This window comes from Tachyglossus aculeatus, chromosome 7 (genome assembly GCF_015852505.1).
Source record: "Tachyglossus aculeatus isolate mTacAcu1 chromosome 7, mTacAcu1.pri, whole genome shotgun sequence".
Lineage (NCBI taxonomy): Eukaryota > Metazoa > Chordata > Mammalia > Monotremata > Tachyglossidae > Tachyglossus > Tachyglossus aculeatus.
The window spans coordinates 38,436,338-38,460,505 of NC_052072.1; positions in this window are offsets into that span (position 1 = coordinate 38,436,338).

The following is a 24,168-nucleotide window of genomic DNA, read 5'->3' on the forward strand; positions in this document are numbered from 1 at the left end:
TGAGTCCTCACTGGGTGAATTTGGGCAAAACAATTAATTCTGCATCAAGACCTTAAAGGGTATGGATCAATTAAACAGTACAGACAGAAAGAGATTCACAAAACTTGACTATGCATAAATGTTTTAAAATACACCAGTGTTTCAAGGGCCTTAAGAATGGGACATCCTAACACGTAAATTTGAAGAAAAATGTGTGTACAAAAAGAAAATGTGTCCAGTGATCTGCAATATGAACCAGAAAAGGGGAGACCTGGATCCCTTTTCTAGACGTGTGAGTCCTCACTGGGTGAATTTGGGCAAAACACTTGACTTCTCCCTGGTTTTTTCTAGCAGAGGTGAGTCAGCTCTTGCCTGCTCTCCCTCCCTCCCCAGTCTGAGAACACGATGATCTCTGCTTCAAGCAGATCAGGAGCCTTAGGACAAACTGTCTCAGAGAGAGGGAGAGGTCCAGAAATGTCAGCATTCTCCTTGCCACTACATCCCACACAAACCACAAGAAGCAGTGTGGCCTAGTGGATAGAGTGTGGGTCTGGGACCAGAAAAACTGATTGCAGCATGGCTCAGCGGAAAGAGCCCGAGCTTTGGAGTCAGAGGTCATGGGTTCAAATCCCAGCTCCACCAATTGTCAGCCGTGTGGCTTTGGGTAAGTCACTTAACCTCTGTGCCTCATTTACCTCATCTGTAAAATGGGGATTAAGACTGTGAGCCCCCCCGTGGGACACCTGATCACCTTGTAACCTCCCCAGGGCTTAGAATAGTGCTTTCCACATAGTAAGAGCTTAATAAATGCTATCATTATTATTATTAAGACTGTGAGCCCCGTGCTGGACATGGACATTTTTCAACCTGAGTATCTTTTATCAGCTCCAGTGCTTTAGTAAAGTGCCCAGCATGTAGTAAGTGCTTAACAGTTACCATAAAAAATCCTATTAACCACCCCCTTTATGGGGGTTGGGTTTGGGATGGTATATTAGGCTGGAAGCAGAAAGAAGAAACTTAAAGAATGTGAGGGAGCAAGAGAGGATGAGAAAAAAAGTGCTAAGAAAACTCCAACCCCATGGAAGGCAAAACCCAAACTGATCACCCAGAAAAGCCACTAGAAAAGATTGTAAAGTATTTTACAAATAAAAACACTAACTAGAGCAGTAACAGAATAATAATAATAATAATGGTAATAATTGTGGTATTTGTTAAGCAATTGCTATGCACCAGGCACCGTACTAAGTGCTGGGGTGGATACAAGCAAATCAGGTAGATCACAGTCCCTACCCCACATGGGGCTCAATCCTCATTTCTCAGATGAGGGAACTGAGGTATAGAGAAGTGAAGTGATTTGCCCAAGTTCACACAGAAGACAAGTGGTGAAGCCAGGATTAGAACCCAGGATAAACCCAAGTTAAGAATACTGTGGCCAGTGAATATTATTAATTCCATGTTATAGACCTGTTATGAAACGGAGACGATCCATTGATTATGGGGAAACGGGGCAAGGTAGTGGCAAAGACAGAAACTCAACTCTGAATCCTAACATTCTAGGTTAAACCCTCCCACTCACCAGAACAGAGCATGTCTCTTCTTACGATATCATTTTGCAGAATTGTATTTACTGCCATTCTTATTGATGGAATCACTTGCTTCCATTTCGTATAATCAAACTATACACACTCAACAAAACCCTTGGCTGGAGAGGAAACATACTGTCTGGAATATCAACCAGAATAAATTAACTACATCCACCTCTTCTTTTTTTTTTAATGCTATTTATTTGGGGATTAAGACTGCCCCATGTGGGTCAGGAACTGTGACCAACTTGACTAGCTTGTATCTACCCCAGTGCTTAGTACAGTGTCTGGCACATAGCAAGTGCTGGGTTAGATACAAGCTAATCACGTTGGTCACAGTCCCTGTCCCACTGGGCTCACAGCCTTAATCCCCATTTTACAGATGAGGTAACTGAAGCGCAGAGGGTGTGAAGTGACTTGCCCAAAGTCACACAGCTGACAAATGGCAGAACTGGGATTAGAACCCAGGTCCTCTGAGTACCAGACCCATGCTCATTCCACGAGGCCTTGCTCCTTCTCTTTGATGATGACATCTGCTGTCTCTTAAACACGATGCCTTGTATTAATTGTCTGGGCTGCTGGAATTAGATTAGAATGTGCCATAAGGAATCCCAGTGAAGTATAAATCCTACAAGCAAGCACTTCAGAAGGAACTACTTCCCTAGTGGAAAAGGTTTTGTTATGCATTGCTTAGTGTTGTGCGGCTGAAAAATAAATGGGCCTTACTATAGAGAAGTTCTGGAAACATACCTCTAATCTTGGTTTTGCTAACAATCAATCATTTATTGAGTGCTTACTGGATGCAGAGCATTGTACTAAGAGCTTGAAAGATTAGACCATATATATGAACCTTGGTTTATGACTGTAAACACCATAATTAGTTATCAGATAGAAATTTATCTTTAATCTCTCTTCTCTCCCACCTGCCACTTGGACACTTCCCCATCACCGAAACACTTGAATTCCCTCCCCATCCTCTGCTTCTCCCCCCGCCCAACTCCCCTCTCCCCCTTTACACTTAAGTATCTATCTTTATAAGCTATTGCTTCCTCCTGCTGCAATTCATTTTAGTGTCTGCGCTCCTATACCAGGAGGTAAACTCCTTGAGGACAGGATTCTTCTACGCTCTGCCACTTGTCTGTTGTATGACCTTGGGCAAGTCACTTCACTTCTCTGTGCTCTGTTAACTCATCTGTAAAATGGGGATTGAGACTGTGAGCCCCATGTGGGATAGGGACTGTGTCCAACCTGATTTGCTTTTATCCACCCCATTACTTCAATCAATCAATCGATCGTATTTATTGAGCGCTTACTGTGTGCAGAGCACTGTACTAAGCGCTTGGGAAGTACAAGTTGGAAACATATAGAGAGTACAGTGCCTGGCACATAGTAAGGGTTTAACAAATACCGTAATTATTACTATTATTTTTATTACTATTTCTATTATATTCAAGAGTACACACTCAATCAGCTCAGCCTCTCCTACCTAACATCACTCATCTCCTACTACAGTCCAGACTGCATGTTTCACTCCTCTAGCACCATGTGAGCCTGTTGTTGGGTAGGGACCATCTCTATACGTTGCCAACTTGTACTTCCCAAGCGCTTAGTACAGTGCTCTGCACACAGTAAGTGCTCAGTAAATACAATTGAATGAATGAATGAATCTTACTCACTTTACCTGGATCTCGTCTATCTCACCACTGGTCCCTTTCTCTCCCTCATCCTCTCCCTAGCCTGGAATTCCGTCCCCCCTCATTAGAAGCTGTGTGGCCTAGTGGCTAGAGCACAGGCCTTGGAGTCAGAAAGACCTGGGTTCTAATCCTAGCTCGGCCACTTGTCCACTGTGTGATGTTAGGCAAGCCACTTCACTTCTCTGTGCCTCAGTTCCCTCATCTGTAAAAGGGAGATTAAGACTGTAAGCCCCGTGTGGGACAGGGGTTGTGTCCAACCTGATTATCTTGTATCTACCCCATCTCTTAGAACGGTGACTGGCACATAATAAGCAGTTAACAAATAGCACAATGATTATTGTTATTTTTATGGCATTTATTAAGTGCTTACTATGTGCAAAGCACTGTTCTAAGCACTGGGGAGGTTACAAGGTGGTCAGGTTGTCCCATGGGGGGCTCACAGTCTTAACCCCCATTTTACAGATGAGGTAACTGAGGCACAGAGAAGTGACTTGCCCAAAGTCACCCAGCTGACAATTGGCAGAGCTGGGATTTGAACCCGTGACCTCTGACTCCAAAGCCCATGCTCTTTCCACTGAGCCACGCTGCTTCTCAATATAACAATATAACAGACATATTCCCTGCCCACAGTGAGCTTACAGTCTAGAGGGGGAGACAGACATTAATACAAGTAATATATTATGGCAAGTCACTTCTAGGAATGGGTCAAGACTTACCTCCTATTGAGTTCTACCTAGGCAACCAGCTAGGAAAGTAAGTGGTGAAAGCAGGCAGCATGAACAATCAGTCCAGATAATGACACCCAAAGACCTGCAGGACTTTTCCCTCAAGAAGTGTGACTTGAATCTCTGGAGGGCCTGTCTCCACTCCATTAATAGACCTGGGAATTGTTCAGCCCTTCACTTTGCTAGAGACAGGCAGCACCTGCTTAGAATCATCTTCTAAAGAATAACCAGCTCAGAAAAGAGTGATGGTTTGGTAAATTGCCACATACCAGCTCACTGCAAACTATTATAAAAACACAGAAGTTTCTTTTTGGGTTTAGAAAGGAAAAAAAACCCTCAAGGAGACAGCACATTCAGAAAGATTAAATCTTTTAGCTCAGGTTTCTGTGAAGATGTTTGCTCACAATTGCTGCCGCTTTGTAGAGGATGGGGCTATTTAGGCTATACTCTAGCTGTAAAAAGCAGCATTACTAGTAGAAAGTTGCCACATTTACTGCAACAGTTATTCATAACAATTTCAATGGGAGAAAACTATTTGCCAAGATTTACAAGCCATATTAAATAGACTAAGATTTTAAGGCTGAGGAGTTTTCAAATCACAAATGACAGCCCACGAGTGGTAACATTTTACATAGCTTTCCTTTAGGCTTCCCTGGCTAAATTCTTATTTCCCCTACTCACGTTCCCTTCCGCATCATCCTTGCACTTGGATGTGTATCCTTTTTGCACCCTACCCTCAGGCCCACAGCACTTATGTACATATCCAGAATTTATTTTAATGGCTTTCTCCCCCTCTCGACTATAAGCTCCTTCTGAACAGGGAACATGTCTATCAACTCTGTTACTATTGTACTCTCTCAAGTGCTTAATACGGTACTCTGCATATAGTAAAGTGCTCAATAAATACCATTGATTAAATACTACAACTTGCCTTTTCCTCCTTTTGTGCACTGTACTAAGAGTTTGGGAGAGTACAATATCACAGAAATTGGAAGGCCCATTCCCTGCCCACAGGGAAAACTCTAAAAGTAGGGAGACACCAGAGTTTTAGAAGAAAACTGGAATACCCAATCCCATACTCTGCCCTTCTCCCTAATTTCTTGGTGGCTTCCAGAGTTGGGGTGGAGATTTAAACCCTTCAAGCATTCTGGACCTTGCAGTTCTGATTGCTGAACATGCTCATTCAACTTCTAGCCCAGAAGTAGAAGACCAGCCCCTTCCAAAAAGTGGAAATCCTGCTCTGGGATCCTGAGACAATGGGCTGGCCAGTTGAGTCAAAACTCTCCTGGCTCTGGAGGACATTTGTCCAATTTTTCAAAAATAGTTGAACCATCCTCCTAAAATCTGGGATTATCATGGCGCCAGTCCAGATCATGGGATCTGGCCTATTTGAGACCTGTTGCTGTTGTTGTTGTGGTTTATGGTGTTTGTGAAGCGCTTACTATGTGCCAGGCACTGTTCTAAGTGCTGGAATCGATACAAATTAATCAGGTTGGACGCAGTCCCATTTCCCCACTGGACAGAATGAGGTAACTGAGGCACAGAGAAGTGAAGTGACTTGCCCAAGGTCACACAACAGACAAGTGATGGATTCCACTAAGCCATGCTATTTCTCAGACCTCCTCTTACCTATAATTTATTTTTGTGTCTGTCTCTCCTATAGACTGTAAACTCCTGTAGACTGTGAACGCCGGGCAGTTATCACATCTACCAATTCCATGGTACTGTACTTTCCCAAGTGCTTAATACAGTGTTCTACACACAGTAAGTGCTCAATAAATACCACTGATTGATTGATAGGTGCCAGAAAATTGTTTCAGTGTGGTATGTTTTGAGAATCAGCATTTAGGAAACTGCTACAAAGATAACCACATTTTAAGAATGTCATAAAATTTCATTTAAGTCCCAGGTTTTGGCATTTTTTTTCTAATTCTGACGTTTTTCACTACAGTAGAATTTTCTGATGAAAGTACTGTACTTATTGTCTCTATTCTCTGAATAAATCAACAGAGTGGTTGGAAAACTCTTGAATTAATAAGGTACTAAGGAACAAAAGGCCAAGGAAATTTGACGCTAGAAAAAAAATTGGATGTATTGTAACATTCTGAAAGCTTTTGTCTTCCCACAAAGGGAAAGCTGCTCTTGTTCACATTCCACTCCAAAATGAACTTCACACCAAAGAGGATGTTCCCGTTATCACTTCCAGCCAATTATTGTACTGCATAATCATTGCATATTGTGCAAGAGAAAGACAGAGCACTTCAGAAAGAGCACCATGTTCTGAGAGTTGATTCCAGGTGATGAATCCAGGAAAATACCAGAGGGGTTACTATATAATAATAATAATGATGGCATTTATAAAGTGCTTACTATGTGCAAAGCACTGTTCTAAGCACTGAATATGTTCACCAAAGACTGAAATTGAAGTGAATGTAAGTAGAAACCTCAAAACCTTAAGCAGTTTGGAGACAGCAAGAAACAACAAAAACTGGGGCAAAAATTGTTAGTTACGTGGAGTAATTAAAACAATATTCAGATGGAACTGTTACCTAAGGCCTAGAGTTACTCTAACTGGAACAGAGATCTCTTTCATTAGGCTGCTTCCATTTCTCAAATGAAACAGATAAAAAGCCGCAAAAGGAAGATGCTCGTTGCCAGGGGAAAAACCGGAGTGGTGGGAAGACAGAGGAAAGGGGGAAAAGAGGAATAATAAGAGCAGAGATGTGGAAAGGGAGGTGAGAAGGCTGAAGGAAGTGAAGAAAGGTAGGAGAAAGAGCAGAATGGATGCTGGCCAAGTGACTCATTACAGCAGGAGTTCAGCAAGCGGAAGGAAAGGAGGAAGAGGCAGAGTGGCCCAGTGAAAGGAGCCCAAACTTGGGAGTCAGTGGACCTGGATTCGAACCCTGCCTCCACCACTCGTCGGTTGTGTGACCTTGGGCAAGTCACTTCACTTACCTGTGCCTCAGTTACCTCATCTGTAAAATGGGAATTATGACTGTGAGCCCTTAGTGGGACAGGGACTGTGTCCAACCTGATTATCTCGTATCTCCTAAAGCACAAAGAAACACAACCTGCTGTGTGATCCCAAACAGTCAGGCTGAGGCAGAGGCTGGGAAGCATAGCAGCATCATGCCTTGTACACCACACACACACACACACACACACACACACACACACACACACAACTGTTCCATCTCATCAAGCAATAATATTTATTGCGTTAGTGAGGGAAGACAGGCACTAAAATAATTTACAGATAGGACCAAGAAGGAGAGAGACTAGGTACGAAATGAATGCTTAATTAAAAGTTATTTACAAATGTGCTCTAAGGGCTGTGAGTGGTTAATAATAATAATAATGATGGCATTTGTTAAGCGCTTGCTATGTGCAAAGCACTGTTCTAAGCGCTGGGGAGGTTACAAGGTGATCAGGTTGTCCCACGGGGGGCTCACAGTTTTAATCCCCACTTTCCAGATGAGGTCACTGAGGCACAGAGAAGTTAAGTGACTTGCCCAAAGTCAAACAGCTGACAGTTGGGGGAGTCGGAATTTGAACCTATGACCTCTGACTCCAAAGCCTGTGTTCTTTCCACTGAGCCACGCTGTTAAGCACATCACTGGGATGATCAAACTAGAAGAGAGGAGAAATTAATTGGGGAAGGCCTCTTGGAGGAGTTGTGATTTCTGAAGGGCTTTGAATTTGGGGACAGCTAAGATCTGGTGACTATGAAGGGGGAGGGAGGCCCATGCAGGAGGAAAAGGTCCGAGGTGGGAGACTCAAAACTGAGAGCGAGACCCAGTGAGTAGATTTCTCTTTTTTTTTTAATGGTATTTCTGTAAGCTCTTGATAAGGGAGCAAGTCAGGGCAAAGCAGAAGGGAGTGGGAGAAGAGGAAAAGAGGGCTCAGTAGGGGAAGGTCTCTTGGAGAAATGCCTTCAGTAGGGCTTTGAAGCGGGGGAGAGTCATTGTCTGTCAGATATGAGGAGGGAGACCATTCCAGGCCAGAGGCAGGGTGAGGGCGAGAGGACAGCGGCGAGATAGATGAGATCGAGGCACAGTGAGAAGGTTGGCACTGGAGCAGCAAATCAATCAATCAATCAATCGTATTTATTGAGCGCTTACTGTGTGCAGAGCACTGTACTAAGTGCTTGGGAAGTACAAGTTGGCAACATATAGGGACAGTCCCTACGCAACAGTGGGCTCACAGTCCAAGAGCAAAGTGTGCGGGCTGAGTTGTAGGAGGAGAGTTGCAAGGTAAGGTAGGAGGGGTCAAGGAGATTCAAATTACTCCTCACAGTCAGCTTTGAGGCTATCAACCAACTTGCCCATCTTATCTGCCCTCTCTCTTTGTCAGTGTTTGGCATATAGTAAGCGCTTAACAAATATCATCATTGTTGTTGCCTTCTAAAGATAATCTTCTAACTACTGCTCATTCTTTTCACTCCCACCCTTGTCTCCTCACCTATGCTGTTCCCCCAGCCTGAAAGTTTCTACCTCCACAATTCCAACAGACCACAGCATTTCCCACATTCAATGCCCTCCAAAATATCCCTTCCTCCATTCATTCAATCGGATTTAATGAGCGCTTACTGTGTGCAGAGCACTGTACTAAGCGCTTAGCCTTCCCTGATTGGTCCTAGCATCCCAAGCCATGCCAACCCACCAGCAATTTTCAGCAGTTATGTATTTATTTATGCATCATCCTAAGGACTTTTGTATATATGCAGTTCACTTGTACTTGTAAATATGTTATTCAATTGTGCATTTAATTCCATACTTTATAAACATTTTAAGTTTGTCTCCTCCATTGAAGTATAAATTCCTTGTGGGTAAGGAACATATCACTTCTCAGTTTTAAACTTCAATCAACAGTATTTGAGTATTGAGCACTTATTATGTGCAGAGCACTCTACTAAGCACTGGGGAGAGTACAATACAACAATAAACGGACACATTCCCTGCCCACAATGAACTTCCAGTCTAGAGGGGAGACAGACATGAATATAAATAAACTTCCTGAGGTCTTAGTACTACTAATCGTAGTACTGTGACTACTATCACTCAATTACATCTCCCTTGCAGTCTGAATTGAAGGATAGGCTTTTATATTCATAAATTTTCATTTTTTTCCTGCCCCTTGTAAATTGGCACAAAGCTGTTGCATCAGTTTATATCATTTCAAGAGAAAACTCACTTAAAAATTATATTTACAGTAAAAATGTTATTTGAAGCTGTATGGGTGGAGAATATCAGTGGCATAATGTGCAATGTTAGGTTTAAATCTGATACCATCTTCTGAAATGCTTTGTACTCAAAGGGACACTTTCAAGGGCTCTGTCTCACCATCAGTAGCCTCATGATATTTTGTTGGATATTCTTAAATGCAGCTACATAGAAATTATGAAGGGCTGTAATGTTTGAATTTAGTGCAATTTAATACTCTTGCCTCGGTCTCCTAGTAAACTGTAGAAAATTTAAAAAGGAAATAATCACCAGGATCATGTCACTGATTTCACTTTACTCAACATTACTTCAGGTTACTGAAATACTAAAGGTTTCTCAGCATTAGCTCTAGACTTCTTTCAAGTTTTTTTTTTTTAATTTAAATTTTTTTCAAAAATCAATTAATCAAATACTGCATGGTGAAAGACAAAGTTAAAAATACTGAGCTAAATCATTCAAATTCTCAAATATATTATTTAAGAGTTTAGATATTTTAAAATATTTTATGCTTAAACCTTTTTTTTGCCAAATAAAATCTACGAAAGGGATTCCAAGTGTGTTTGTTTTTAAACTTGACAAAAACCTCACGAATAGAAACACATCATGTCAGGATGGAGTGATTCAGTGCTTATTGATGGGTTCATTTATTTTTCCATTCACAAAAGTATAGTATAGCTGACACATTAAATCAACTTTGCAAATAGCCATTAGTCCATTTACCCAAGGCAAGTAATGATTTATGGGTGGTATGTAGAGAAGAATTCTGATTTGATTAAATGAATAGCTTGTATCTTGGGGAGCTGTGTAGTCAGGGTGGTAAAAGACTTTCATGGGCTGCTAAACTGTCAAGTGAATTTTCAAATCATCAAAAGTAATATGACTTGAAAAATCAAACTGTTTCTCTAAGATCACCGATCTGGAAAAAAATGATTTTGAAAACATGCTTCTGGGCAGATTTGGAACAGGTTCTCATTTTATTTATTATTATTATTTTTTAAAAGATCAGATAAACATGGTATTGGAAGAAGAGTCCGCCCCTCCTCCCCCTCTCCATCCCCCCGCCTTACCTCCTTCCCTTCCCCACAGCAACTGTATATATGTATATATGTTTGTGCGTATTTATTCCTCTATTTATTTATTTTACTTGTACATATTTATTCTATTTATTTTATTCTGTTAATATGTTTTGTTTGGTTGTCTGTCTCCCGCTTCTAGACTGTGAGCCCACTGATGGGTAGGGACCGTCTCTATATGTTGCCAACTTGTACTTCCCAAGCACTTAGTACAGTGCTCTGCACACAGTAAGCGCTCAATAAATACTATTGATTGATTGATTCCACTTAAGGCAATAGAGAGAAGAACAGTCTGGTGGTTGTGCAGAAAGGCCATGGCAAGACTTGGCCAGTAATCTATTGTGTGGATCCCAGCCAAATCACTTAACCTCTGCCTTTTCCCTTCGCCTCACCTATAAAGTAAGAGGTAATATGACTGCTCACCTTACCCTGCAGGTTTTCCGTGAGGAAGAATAAAAGGGTTTATAAAAACGGTAGGTTCCTGGGAAAAGAGGCATTACATTAGAAAAAGAATCATCACAATATAAGTCTTAAATTGGGCCTAAGGGTGAATAGTTTTTCAATGATTTTTTATTTCATTTTCAAAGAAGTAGCTCACTTAATTATGTCCTTTGGTCAGATAATTTTCATCTGATGCAACGCTTTCAGGGTCTTCCCTTAATGGAACTGAGTGTTGCAATAACTCACACTTTATTCATTATTTCACGGCATATCGATACATCCCTCCCTGACTATCTTTTGAACTACTTTATTGAGCGTTTTCAAAATGATGGCCCATTTAGTTTATGCATTTTTCTTTGAGTTGGGTTATTTCTCATATGTGTGATCTAAGAATGCACTGAATGAAGGAAGTTAAGGGAAATGCATTCATCAGTCTTGGCTTTACAATGTATTGTCATCTTTATATGCCCTTAAAGCATTTTCCCAGGGAATTAAATAGAAATGGGTAATTATTTTGGTATGAATCTAGTTTCTTCCTGTATTTTACCAAGATGACAATATTTTCATGTCTCTCTCTCTCCCCCGATAGAGAACTCAGTTATCAGTGGCCCCTTGTATAGAGACACACTCACTGGGTCTTATTTTGCATCTACCTCAATGCTTAGTAAAGTGCACATAATCATCATCATCTTCAATGGTATTTATTGAATGCTTACTGTATGCAGAGCAGTGTACTAGGGCTTGGAAAAATACAATACAACAGAACTAGCAGATACCTCCCCTGCCCTCCCTGATATTAATATAAATAAATAATTGGTAGTAAATAATACAATGTCCAAGGAAGTAAGGATAGTTAAGGGGGTAGATTCATGAAGGCTAGTATTCAGGTCAAGCTAGAGGTCTAAATAACAGTCATAATGCCTGACGTTCTTTATAATAATAATAAGCAGAGAAGCAGCATGGCTCAGTGGAAAGAGCATCGACTTTGGAGTCAGAGGTCATGGGTTCAAATCCCAGCCCTGCCACTTGTCAGCTGTGTGACTTTGGGCAAGTCACTTAACTTCTCTGTGCCTCAGTTTCCTCATCTGTAAAATGGGGATTAAGACTGTGAGCCCCCCGTGGGACAATGTGATCACCTTGTATCTCCTCCAGTGTTTAGAACAGTGTTTTGCACATAGTAATAAATGCTATTATTATTATTATTATTATTATTAAGCACTTACTATGTTCCAGGCACTGTAGTGAGCACTGGGGTAGATACAAGGTATTCAGGATGAACACAGGATGTGTCCCACATGGGGCTCACAGTCTTTATCACCGTTTTACAATCTATAAATCAGTGGTATTTATAGAGTGTTTATTATGTGCAGAGCACTTGCTAAGTGCTTTGGGGAGTACAACAAAATTAGCAGACACATTATCTGTCCATAACAAGTTTACAGATGAGGGAACTGAGGCACAGAGAAGTTCAGTGACTTACCCAAGGACACGCAGCTGACAGGTGGCGGAACCGGGACTTGAACCCTGATCTCATCTGTTAAATGAGGATTAAGACTACAAGCCCCATGTGGCACAGGGACTGTGTCCGACCTGATTACCTTTTATCTACCCCAGTGCTTAGAACAATGTTTGGCACATAGCAAGTGCTTAAGAAATAACGTAATTATTATTATCGTTATTATTATTATTACTATTATGTGGCAGAGATTGATCCATAGCAACATACACGAAGAGCTATTCTACAGTGAGCTGAAATGGCATTATAGTAAACAGAATGGACAGAAAATTTAAGAGAAGCAGCATGGTGTGGTGGGCCTGGGAATCATAAGGCCATGGGTTCTATTCCCGGCTCCACCACTTGTTTGCTGTGTGACCTTGGGCAAGTCAATTTACTTCTCTGTGCCTCAGTTACCTCATCTGTAAAATGGAGATCGAGACTGTGAGCCCCACATGGGACAGGGACTCCGTCCAACCCTATTTGCTTGTATCCACCCCAGCACTTAGTACTGTGCCTGACACATAGTAAGCGCTTAACAAATGCCATAATTTTCATTATGATTATCATTACTAAAAATTGCTCTGAGGACCTAGTGAAGCAAGAACCTTAATTGCTGTGGCACGACAGTGATCAATAAGCAGGCAGAAGCATCAGAAGGCATGCAGCTGTTAGATTTGTATGTATCTGTAAATTATATGTTTTAACTTATTTTATTTATACTATACTGTCTCCCCCTCTAGACTGCAAGCTCCTTGTGGGCAGGGAATGTGTCTACCAACTCTGTCATATCGTACTGTCCCAAGCACTTAGTTCAGCGTGTTTTGCACGCAAAAGTGCTCAAAAAGTATGATCAAACAAATCTATTGAAGGCCTATTACGTTCAGAGCACTGTCCTAAGTGCTTGGGACAATATAATGTGATACAATATGATACAGTGCTCTGCACATAGTAGGCCTTCAATACATTCGTTTGATCATATTTATTGAGCACTTTTTGCGTGCGAAACGCTGTACCAAGTGATGGGGAGAGTACAATATCACAATAAACTGTAAGCCCACAATGAGCTTACAGTCTAGAAATACCACTGATTGATTGATTGATTGATAAATGGGATGACTGCCCAAAAGAGGAGCCAGAGGACCTACGTTCTCATCCTGGCTCCGGCACTTAACTGCGGTGTGACCTTGGTTGAGTCACTTCACTTCTCTGTATCCCAGTTCCCTCATCTTCAAAATGGAGATTCAATCCCTGTTCTCCCTCCTACTTAGACTGTGACCCCCACGTGGGTCCTGATTCATTCATTCTAGAAATACCAGTGATTGATTGATTGACTGATAAATGGGATGACTGCACAAAAGAGGCTTTGGGAAGACTCTGACGCCAAGAGGAAGAGAGGAAACCAGGGCCGGGCGCTTTGGGTAGCAAGTGCAACAGCAGAACAGGGGAAGAGTGATAACCCATAAATAATACTTAATACACAGTATGAGGAAGGAACTAGCACTCACCAATAATGAGTTCATCATCAGGAACATCATTTTTGAACCTGTACAGCTTGCTTGATCTATGCATAGGTCAAGAGCAGACTTGAACCATAGCCAACATAGTACATGCCTACTTAAATGAAGGATGTAATTGAAATGAAACAGGAAGTCTACAGTGGATGCCTAACGGGTGAAACAAGCGCCTTTAAATCCATAGGAGATGAGAAGAAACTTCCCAGGTGCTTAGTACAGTGCTCTGCACCCACTAAGCACTCAATAAATACGATTGAATGAATGAATGAAACGTGGCCAACTGGATAGAACACAGTCCTGGGAGTCAGAAGGATGTGGGTTCTAATCCTGGTTCCACTACTTGTCTGCTGTGTGACTCAGCGTGGCTTAGTGGAAAGCGCCCAGGCTTGGGAATCAGAGGTCGTGGGTTCTAATCCTGGCTCCGCCACTTGTCAGCTGTGTGACTTTGGACAAGTCACTTAGCTTCTCTGGGCCTCAGTTCCCTCATCTGTAAAATGAGGATGAAGTCTGTGAGCCCTACGTGGAAACAACCTACCCTAGGGTATCTACCCTAGTGTTTAGAACAGTGCTTTGCTCATAGTAAGTGCTTAACAAATGCCATCGTTATTATTATTATTATTTTCTGTGCCCCGGTTACCTCATCTGTAAAATGGGGATTTAGACTTTGAGCCCCATGAGGGACAGGTACTGTGTCCAATCTGATTAATTTGTATCTATGTGCCTGGCATGAAGTAAGTGCTCAGTAAATACCAAAAAAAATTTGCCGTGTAGGGCTAAATTATTGCTTAATCATGCAATGACTAACAAGCATGTTTCTTAAGAGAAGAATTTGTCAACTAAACTGAGCAAAGAACATGACCCACACACAAAGGTGGGAGTCAAAGCTTTGTTTGACCAACTAGGCCCAAATTTAACTCTGTAGGTGGGAAACCTCTCCTTGCTGTGACGTTTGAAGAGTTAAAAAAAAAAAACAAAAAACAAAATGAATTTTGTTGAACAATTGCTTTGAACCAACCTGGTTTTGCAGTTAATTAACCGAGAAAATCAACTGAGAAGCAGAGTTTCCTAGTGGAAAGAACACGGGCATGAGAGTCAGGGGACCTACTTTCTCATCCTGGCTCCGGCACTTACCTGCTGTGTGACCTTGGTTGAGTCACTTCACTTCTCCGTGTCCCAGTTCCCTCATCTTCAAAATGGGGATTCAATCCCTGCTCTCCCTCCTACTTAGACTGTGACCCCCATGGGGGGTCCTGATTCATTCATTCACTGTCGTATTATTGAGCACTTACTGTGTGCAGAACACTGTACTAAGCGCTTGGGAAGTACAAGTCAGCAACATATAGAGACGATCCTTACCCAACAATGGGCCCACAGTCTGATCACTGACTATCTTCCCCAGCACTTAGTACGGTGGTTGGCAAGTGATAAGCACTTAAGTAAAATTATTATTATTATTAAAGTCCTTGTCTTACACACTCATTTATTCAATCCTCAAAATAATTTTTACCATTAACACCACGGTACTTAAGTGTTCACAACCAAAGATATTTCTTGTCAGAATTTCTGGACAGAAGCACTGCTGAGTAGGTAAGACCCTATAAGTCAGCAGATTCAACAAACTGCCTGTATCATTTAATTAGGTACCATTTACACTTTTGATTGTAGAATTTTACTTGGGCACTGAAGCATACAACCTTCATTAGCTAAGAAGGAAACAGAATTAGAGCAAGACAGACTATCTATGTTCAGATTTAACTTTCAGTATGGTAAAGTGAACCAAGATGTCATCTGACTTTTTTTTTCAGGTGCTATAGTCCCATATTTTAGGGATTACAGCTGAACCCATGCCTAAACAATTTTGCTTCCAACTTTTCAGGTTGAAGTGATAGAATAATAATAATAATAATATTTGTTATGCACTTACTATGTGCCAAACACTCTACAATGTGCTGGGTTAGATATGGTATAAGCAGATCATGCTGAGTCTCCATCCCACACAGCTCACAGTTTTGGGGGGATAGAGGAGATATATTTTATCACCATTTTACAGGTGAGCAAACTGAGGCACAGAGAAGCTTAATGACTTGCCCAAAGACACACAGCAGGCAAGTGACAGAGCTAGCATTAGAACCCAGGGCCCATTCCTCCCACGCCCAAGATCTTCCCACTAGGCTATACTGCTTCTCTGCGCTTCATTATCCATCCCACTTCCTTTTCCTCTCTGTCTCTGGTTATCTCCATATAATAATAATAATAATAATAATAATAATAGCATTTATTAAGCGCTTACTATGTGCAAAGCACTGTTCTAAGCGCTGGGGAGGATACAAGGTGATCAGGTTGTCCCACATGGGGCTCACAATCTTAATCCCCATTTTACAGATGAGGTAACTGAGGCACAGAGAAGTTAAGTGACTTGCCCAAGTCACACAGCTGACAATTGGTGGAGCTGGGATTTGAACCCATGACCTCTGACTCCAAAGCCCGGGCTCTTTCCACTTAGCCATGCTGCTTCTCCTATATTCTAACACTTTCATCTCTCTATATCCAGCGTGGCTCGGTGGAACGAGCCCGGGTTTTGGAGTCAGAAGTCAGGGGTTCAAATCCCGGCTCCGCCAATTGTCAGCTGTGTGACTTTGGACAAGTCACTTAACTTCTCTGTGTCTCAGTGACCTCATCTGTAAAATGGGGATTAAGACGGTGAGCCCCCCGTGGGACAAACTGATCACCTTGTAACCTCTCCAGCACTTAGAACAGTGCTTTGCACATAGTAAGCGCTTAATAAATACCATCATTATTATTATCATTATTATTATTATCCTTCCACCCCTCCCAGGTTCACAAGATTAAGTTCCAGTCTCGACTATGGGAGGAAGAGTCAAGCCGAGGCCTGTCCATTCCATTCCATTCCTAGCTTGGGCCATGGTTGGCGAGTGGCGGGCAATCTGCTACAAGTCAAAACTCACCTGTACTGGGCAGCAGCAGCGTAGGAGAGAGTCGAGGGTGGAGACTCAAGTTACTGCACGGACGAGGCAGTGGTAAACCACTTCCATATTTTTACCAAGGAAACTCTAAGAGTACACTACTAGAGCGATTGCTGATGGCGGTGGGGTGTTCTGGAAGAGATGTGTCCACGGCATCGCTATGGGTCGGACACGACTCTACAGCATAAGACAACAACAACAAAAGGAGGAAATTAATACTGATACTTCTGGAATTCAAGGATAATATTAAGCATTTTGAAGCATTATATCATCCCCCTGGCCTGGAATGCCCTCCCTCCCCACATCTGCCAAGCTAGCTCTCTTCCTCCCTTCAAGGCCCTACTGAGAGCTCACCTCCTCCAGGAGGCCTTCCCAGACTGAGCCCCTTCCTTCCTCTCCCCCTCGTCCCCCTCTCCATCCCCCCATCTTACCTCCTTCCCTTCCCCACAGCACCTGTATATATGTATAAATGTTTGTACATATTTATTACTCTATTTTACTTGTACATATCTATTCTATTTATTTTATTTTGTTACCATGTTTTGTTTTGTTCTCTGTCTCCCCCTTCTAGACTGTGAGCCCACTGTTGGTTAGGGACCATCTCTATATGTTGCCAACTTGTACTTCCCAAGTGCTTAGTACAGTGCTCTGCACACAGTAAGTGTTCAATAAATATGATTGATTGATTGATCATCATTCTATCAGTAGTATTTATTGAGTGCTTACTGTGTGCAGAACCCTGTGATAAGTGCTTGGGAGAGTATACAGTTTAGCAGAGTTGGTAGATACTTTCTCTGCCCATAATGAGTTAACAATGTGGAGCAGGAGATAGACATTAATATAATCAATCAATCAGTGGTATTTATTGAGCACTTGGTATGTGCAGAGCACTGTACTACACACTTGCAAAAGTACAATACAGCAGAATTAGCAGACACATTCCCTAACCAAAATGAGTTCACAGTCTAGAGTGGGAGACAGACATTAATGTGAATAAATAACTAATTTTCATATATCATTTATAGATATATGCAAATGGGCTATGGGGCATTATAAACTTCCTAGAGGGAAAGAAATAGGTCATTTATCTGCTTTGTGCATTGTGAACATTTAATATTAAGTCTGTTATCAGAGACCCTACTGACCACTGAACATTTTTTTGGAGGAGTAAGTTTATTTGTTTTTTGGTTAAGACTAAAGTTTGGAGCTCTTAATCATCATTTTGCACTATTTTGGCTGTCAACAGCTTTTCCATCTCTACTGGTTCCTTTTTGAGCCAAATCCTAGACCACTTAAAGCATTTCTGCTCTGTGAAGGGAGGGATACACTCCATCATGGTATAGGTCATCTCTCTCTTTGAGCTGCTTGAGAACATAATAAATAACAAATCCGGCACTGTGTTTAACTATAATAATAATTAATAATTATGGTATGTGTTCAGCACCTAATATGTGTCAAGCACTGTTCTAAGTACTGGGTTAGATACAAGTTAATTGGGTCAGATACAGTGGCTGTCCCCTTTGGGGCTCCCAATCTTGAAGGGAGAACAGGTATTGAGGAAATTTAGGCACAGAGAAGTGAAGTGACTTTGCTCAAAGTCACACAGCAGACAAGTGACAGAGCATGGATAAGATCCCAGGTCCTCCGACTCCTAAACTCATGCTCTTTCCACTCGACCACATTACTTCCTTAATTATCTATATCGGTTTGCGGTTGGAAAGTTATCAAGTGGTTGATGAGTGAAATCGAGAGGCCAATGGTCGGCGTGTGAATTTTCCCCTGAAAATAGTTAATCACACACCAGTTGACTCCAGTCGGTTGGTCAAAAGGTGATCCATCACTGAAGCCGGCTCCCGGTTCCTGGAGTCAAACCGAACGTGTCTGTGGGTTATGTCTGTGTTTATGAGTAGTCTGGGCCAATTTGGCAGGGGAAATTAAGAATGGCACATTGTTTAGATGCCTGAGCATAATGCGAACACTCTGTCATTTTCAGGACCTGTCGAATCTATATAAACAAGCGTTGTGTTCCGTCCTATTGCAAAGCCATCAAGAGAGTGGGGTTCTAGCCTTCTCTGCAGAACTGAAGTGAAAGATCAGAACAACAAACTTTCCAAACCTTTCCTATTCCGGGGCTTAATTGCTGATCTAGGAACAACATCCTTCCATTTCCAAGAACCAACTTCAGGTTTCCTCATCTATTGTGAGAAAGACAATTCCTCCTCGCCTTGTCATCTGGGAGTCGGTCCAGTGACTTATCCCTGCTGCCTGTTTTACTGTAAGTTCGACGCGTGTTTATCCTTGAGGGCCAGGTTGCAGATAGGCACTAAGAAGTTGTTTAACTAAATGGGATATGTGATGCCAAATAATCTCTGCTTTTGAATTGATATATCTAGATCTTTGATGCTCCGGCATGAATTCTTTAACCCAATATTTCTTATCAAAATCCTGGCCAAAAACAATTCCCTCTTGGCTGCACTAAATCAGTTCCTACAGACAGATGGAATGAGGCAAGTGGGGAATACTGCTTCCCTCCCATCTCGGGAAGACTGTGACACTGTTTATCAGCTGCCAGTCTTGCCAGGCAATTGACAGATGGAAAAGCAAATACCATTTGCAACACATTTTAAGGCAAATTTGGGAAGGGAAAGCAAACCTGATGCCATGATTTCTTCCGTCCTTTTGCACTACCAGGTTAGTTACATCTAGGTAGGCTTCTGCAAAATGGAGCATTTCTTGAAGTCAATTTGGGAAATGGAGACTGTAGAACACCCTTTCTCTCTGGGGCAAGGTTTCAGAGATTGCAGGTGTCAGCTCCTCAGGGCCACAGGGACTTTGCCCCAGGGCATTCACAGTTTGGGGAAGATGCCAATCAATCAATCAGTCCTATTTATTAAGCGTTTGTTATGTGCTGAGCACAGTACTAATAATAACAATAATAATAATTATGGTATTTGTTAAGCGCTTACAATGTGCCAAGTTCTAAGTGCTGCGGTAGATATAAGGCAATCAGGTTGTCCCACGAGGGGCTCACAGTTTTAATCCTCATTTTACAGATGAGGTAAGTGAGGCACAGAGAAGTTAAGCATCTTGCCCAAGGTCACACAGCAGACAAGTGGCAGAGCCAGGATTAGAACCCATGCCCTCTGACTCCCAAGCCCGTGTGCTTGGGATTGCTTGCTCCTCCTTCAAAGCCTTATTGAAGGCACATCTCCTCCAAGAGGCTGTCCATTCATTCATTCAATTCAATTGTATTTATTGACTATTATTCCCTGACTAAGCCCTCCTTTCATCTTCTCCCACTCTCTTCTGTGTCACCCTTATTCACTCCCTTTATTCATCCCCCCCCAGCCCCACATCACTTACTTACATATCTGTAATTTATTTATTTATATTAATGTCTGTCTCCCCCTCTAGACTGTAAGCTCACTGTGGGCAGGGAATGTGGCTTTTTATTATTGTACTCTCCCAAGTGCTTAGTCCAGTGCTCTGCACACAGTAAGTACGACTGAATAAATGAATGAATGGGAGACTAATAATAATAATAATGATGGCATTTGTTAAAGTGCTTATTATGTGTGAAGCACTGCTCTAAGCGCTGGGGGGTGATACAAGGTGATCAGGTTGTCCCATGTGGGGCTCACAGTCTTAATCCCCATTTTACAGATGAGGTAATTGAGGCATAGAGAAATGAAGTGACTTGCCCAAATTCACACAGCAGATGAGTGGAGGAGTCAGGATTAGAACCCATGACCTCTGACTCCCAAGCCCATGCTCTTTCCACTGAGCCATGCTGCTTCCATGTGCTGACATGCCTCCTTAAATAAAAACCTAGAATGTATCATACTTTGGGTTGAATGATACTAAAATGAGACTTTCCTGATTAAGACGTCTTTTTCCTGACTCCCTCTCAATCAGTCCTATTTATTGAGCATTCGCTAAGTGCAGGGCCCTGTTTCTAAGTGCTTGGGACAGTACAGTACAGAATTGGTAGGCATTTTTCCCTGCTCACAATGAGTTTTCAGTCTAGAATCCACAGTCTCTCTTCTGTGTCGTCTGTGCAGTTGGATCTTTACCATTTGGGCACTTGGTATTCATCCCCTCCTCAACCCCACAACATTTATGAACTTCTTCCCCTCCCCTCCCCATCACCCCAATTTGATCCCTTTGCTCTACCTCCCCTCAACAGCACTTGTATATATATGTACATATTTATAATTCCATTTATATTAAGGATGTGCATATATCTGTAATTCTATTTATATTGATGCTATTGATGCCTGTTTACTCAATAATAATAATAATGATGATGATGGCATTTGTCAAGCGCTTACTATGTGCAAAGCACTGTTCTAAGTGCTGGGACGGATACAAGGTGATCAGGTTGTCCCATGTGGGGCTCACAATCTTAATCCCCATTTTTCAGATGAGGGAACTGAGGCACAGAGAAGTGAAGTGACTTGCCCAAAGTCACACAGCTGACAATTGGTGGATGCGGTATTTGAACCCATGACCTCTGACTCCTGAGCCCATGCTCTTTCCACTGAGCCACACTGCTTCTTGTTTTTTGATGCCTGCCCCTTCTGGACTGTGATCCCATTGTGGGCGGGTACTATCTCTATCTGTTACTGAATTGTACTTTCCAAGCACTTAGTAAAGTGTTCTGCACACAGTCAGTGCTCAATAAATGCAACTGAATGAATGAATGAATACCCAAAACGTATTTATTTATGTAGATTAATGCCTGCCCACCCCCACCCCCCCCAGAATGTAAGCTCATTGAAGCAGGAAACACACCTACCAACTCTGTTGTATTGTACTCTCCAAGCACTTAGTACATTGCTGTGCATACAGTAAGCTTTCAATAAACACCATTGCTGAGAATATCTTCCTGATCCAAAAGCACATTTTGGTCAGGGCTCTGGCTTCCAGCGCTTAGAACAGTGCTTGGCACATTGAGCTGTGAGCCCACTGTTGGGTAGGGACCGTCTCTATATGTTGCCAACTTGTACTTCCCAAACGCTTAGTACAGTGCTCTGCACACAGTAAGGGCTCAATAAATATGATTGATTGATTGATTGAAAGCACTACACAAATATCATCATCATTTTTTTTAACCTTTCTTTCATCCCTCCCCCTAGAAGTTCCATTCCACCAGAGCCCTGCTCTCTGTTCACTCCCCAGGCCCCAGAAAGAAGAGCTGATGCTTGTATTTGAGGAAGATCTCATTTGTGTAACGCCAAACCTTCGTTCATTCACTCATTCAATCGCATTTACTGACCGTTTACTGTGTGCAGAGCACTGTACTAAGCACTTGGGAGAGGGCGTTATAACAGCAAACTGACACATTCCCTGCCCAAAACCAGCTTACGATCTAGAGGGGGAGACAAATATTAAAATAAAGAAATAAGTAAATAAATTGCAGATGTGGTCCTAAGTGCTGTGCAGCTGGTCGACCTATCTAAATCTCTCCTTCCTGTGGCCCAGCACTTGGAGAGGAGGAGGCTTGACATCACAAATGCTTATAAAAAGCTTGTGTGGTTGTCTCCAGTGGCTCTTGTTCAGGCATTACTCACACTGCCTTAATGGAGAGAGAAATCGGGGTCAAACATTTCTCCAGACACCAGGAATGAATAATAGTGCCAGGCGAAGTGTTTATCGATTCAAGCGCTGCCCAGGGATTAGGCATCAGATGGATGTACTTGCTAACCATCACTGACAGTTGTCCCCCCAAATCTCCCTGTTTTAGACAGCAGTCATTAGAAAGCCATTTTGTTCTTTGCTCTCCGTCCTCTTCCTCATCCATCCCTGCCTGTTCCTGCCGCCTTGCTGAATTGCTCCCCTCATCTTCCCAAGCCCTGAACCCAAGAATCTGCCCTCCCCTCCTCATCTTTGTCCCTTTGTCTTGCCCCTTCCTCTTTCCTCCTCCCCTCACCCAAAGAATTAGGCTACTAAGGGCTAGGCAACAACAGTAACAACAACAGTGGCATTTATTAAGCGCTTACTATGTGCAAAGCACTGTTCGAAGCGCTGGGGAGGTTACAAGGTGATCAGGTTGTACCACGTGGGGCTCACAGTCTTAAACCCCATTTTACAGATGAGGGAACTGAGGCCCAGAGAAGTTAAGTGACTTGCCCAAAGTCACACAGCTGACAATTGGCAGAGCTGGGATTTGAACCCATGACCTCTGACTCAAAAGCCCGGGCTCTTTCCACTGAGCTACGCTGCTTCTCTGTAGGCCTCAACCAGAGGGGCAGAGACAGAGATGGGGTGGGGAAATGACTGTGAGCCCCATGTGGGATAAGGGTTGGGTGACCTTGGGCAAATCGCTTAACTTCTCTGTGCCTCAGTTTCCTCATCTGTAAAATGAGGGATTACGTATTTATTCTCCCACCCAGACCGTAAGCCTTGTGTATCTGACCTGATTGTCTTGTGGTACTTGCTAAACTGTGTATCTGACCTGATTGTCTTGTGGTACTTGCTAAACACTTGCTACGTGCCAGGCACTGTATCTAAGCACTGGGGTGGATACAAGCACATTGGGTTGGACACAGTCCCCTTCCCACATGGGGCTCACAGTCTTAATCCCCACTTTATAGATGAGGGAACTCAGGCACAGAGAAGTGAAGTGACTTCCCCAAGGTCACACAGCAGACAAGTGGCGGAGCTGGAATTAGAAGACCCCAGACCCATGCTCTATCCACTGGGCCATCAATTCCAGTGCTTAGTACAGTGGTTGGCACATAGTAATCACTTAACAAATGCAATTAATTAGCAGGGGAAGGCATCTGAAACTGATAGACGGAGTATGAAACTGACATTTAAAAGGCACAGACTCTCCTTGGCTCCTCCACGAAGCTCAAGGTGATTCACTTACCTTCTCGAAATTTATGTTTTCCTATGGGTAAAATAAGAATAATAGTATTTTCTCTGAACCAATTTCACGGCAATGTTATGAGGGTTAATTAGAGAATGACCATAAAATTCATTAAGCTCCTTAGAGAAGGGCATTACAGAAGATGTTACTATCTTAGCACTAATAGAATCACAGCTAGTGTTGTGGAGTCTCAGCAAAGCCACAGGATTTTCTAGATCAGCAGTAGAAGTTTCGAGCACCAGAAATTCTGTTAAAAGGCATAATCTGATGGCCCTTTTGTTCTGCAGCTTCCAAACCGTCACTCCTGAGTGCTCACTCTTGAAAATTGCATTAGAAATTATCATCTGTCCTTTCTTAGAGCAGAGGCATGATTCAGGGCTTAAAACAGGGTGGCATTTCTGCCAGTTTTTAGCTGGTCTATCCTAGTCTGACCCCTGTCAGGCTTTCTGGGTGGTAAGAGGGAGGTAACTGGAGAAGGGAAGCATGGTACTTTTCTGTACGAACAGTGTCCACCCTAATATAAAATCAAATAGTGTAGAGGCAGTCAGAGATATTGAAAATGTAGCAGTCAGAGATATTGA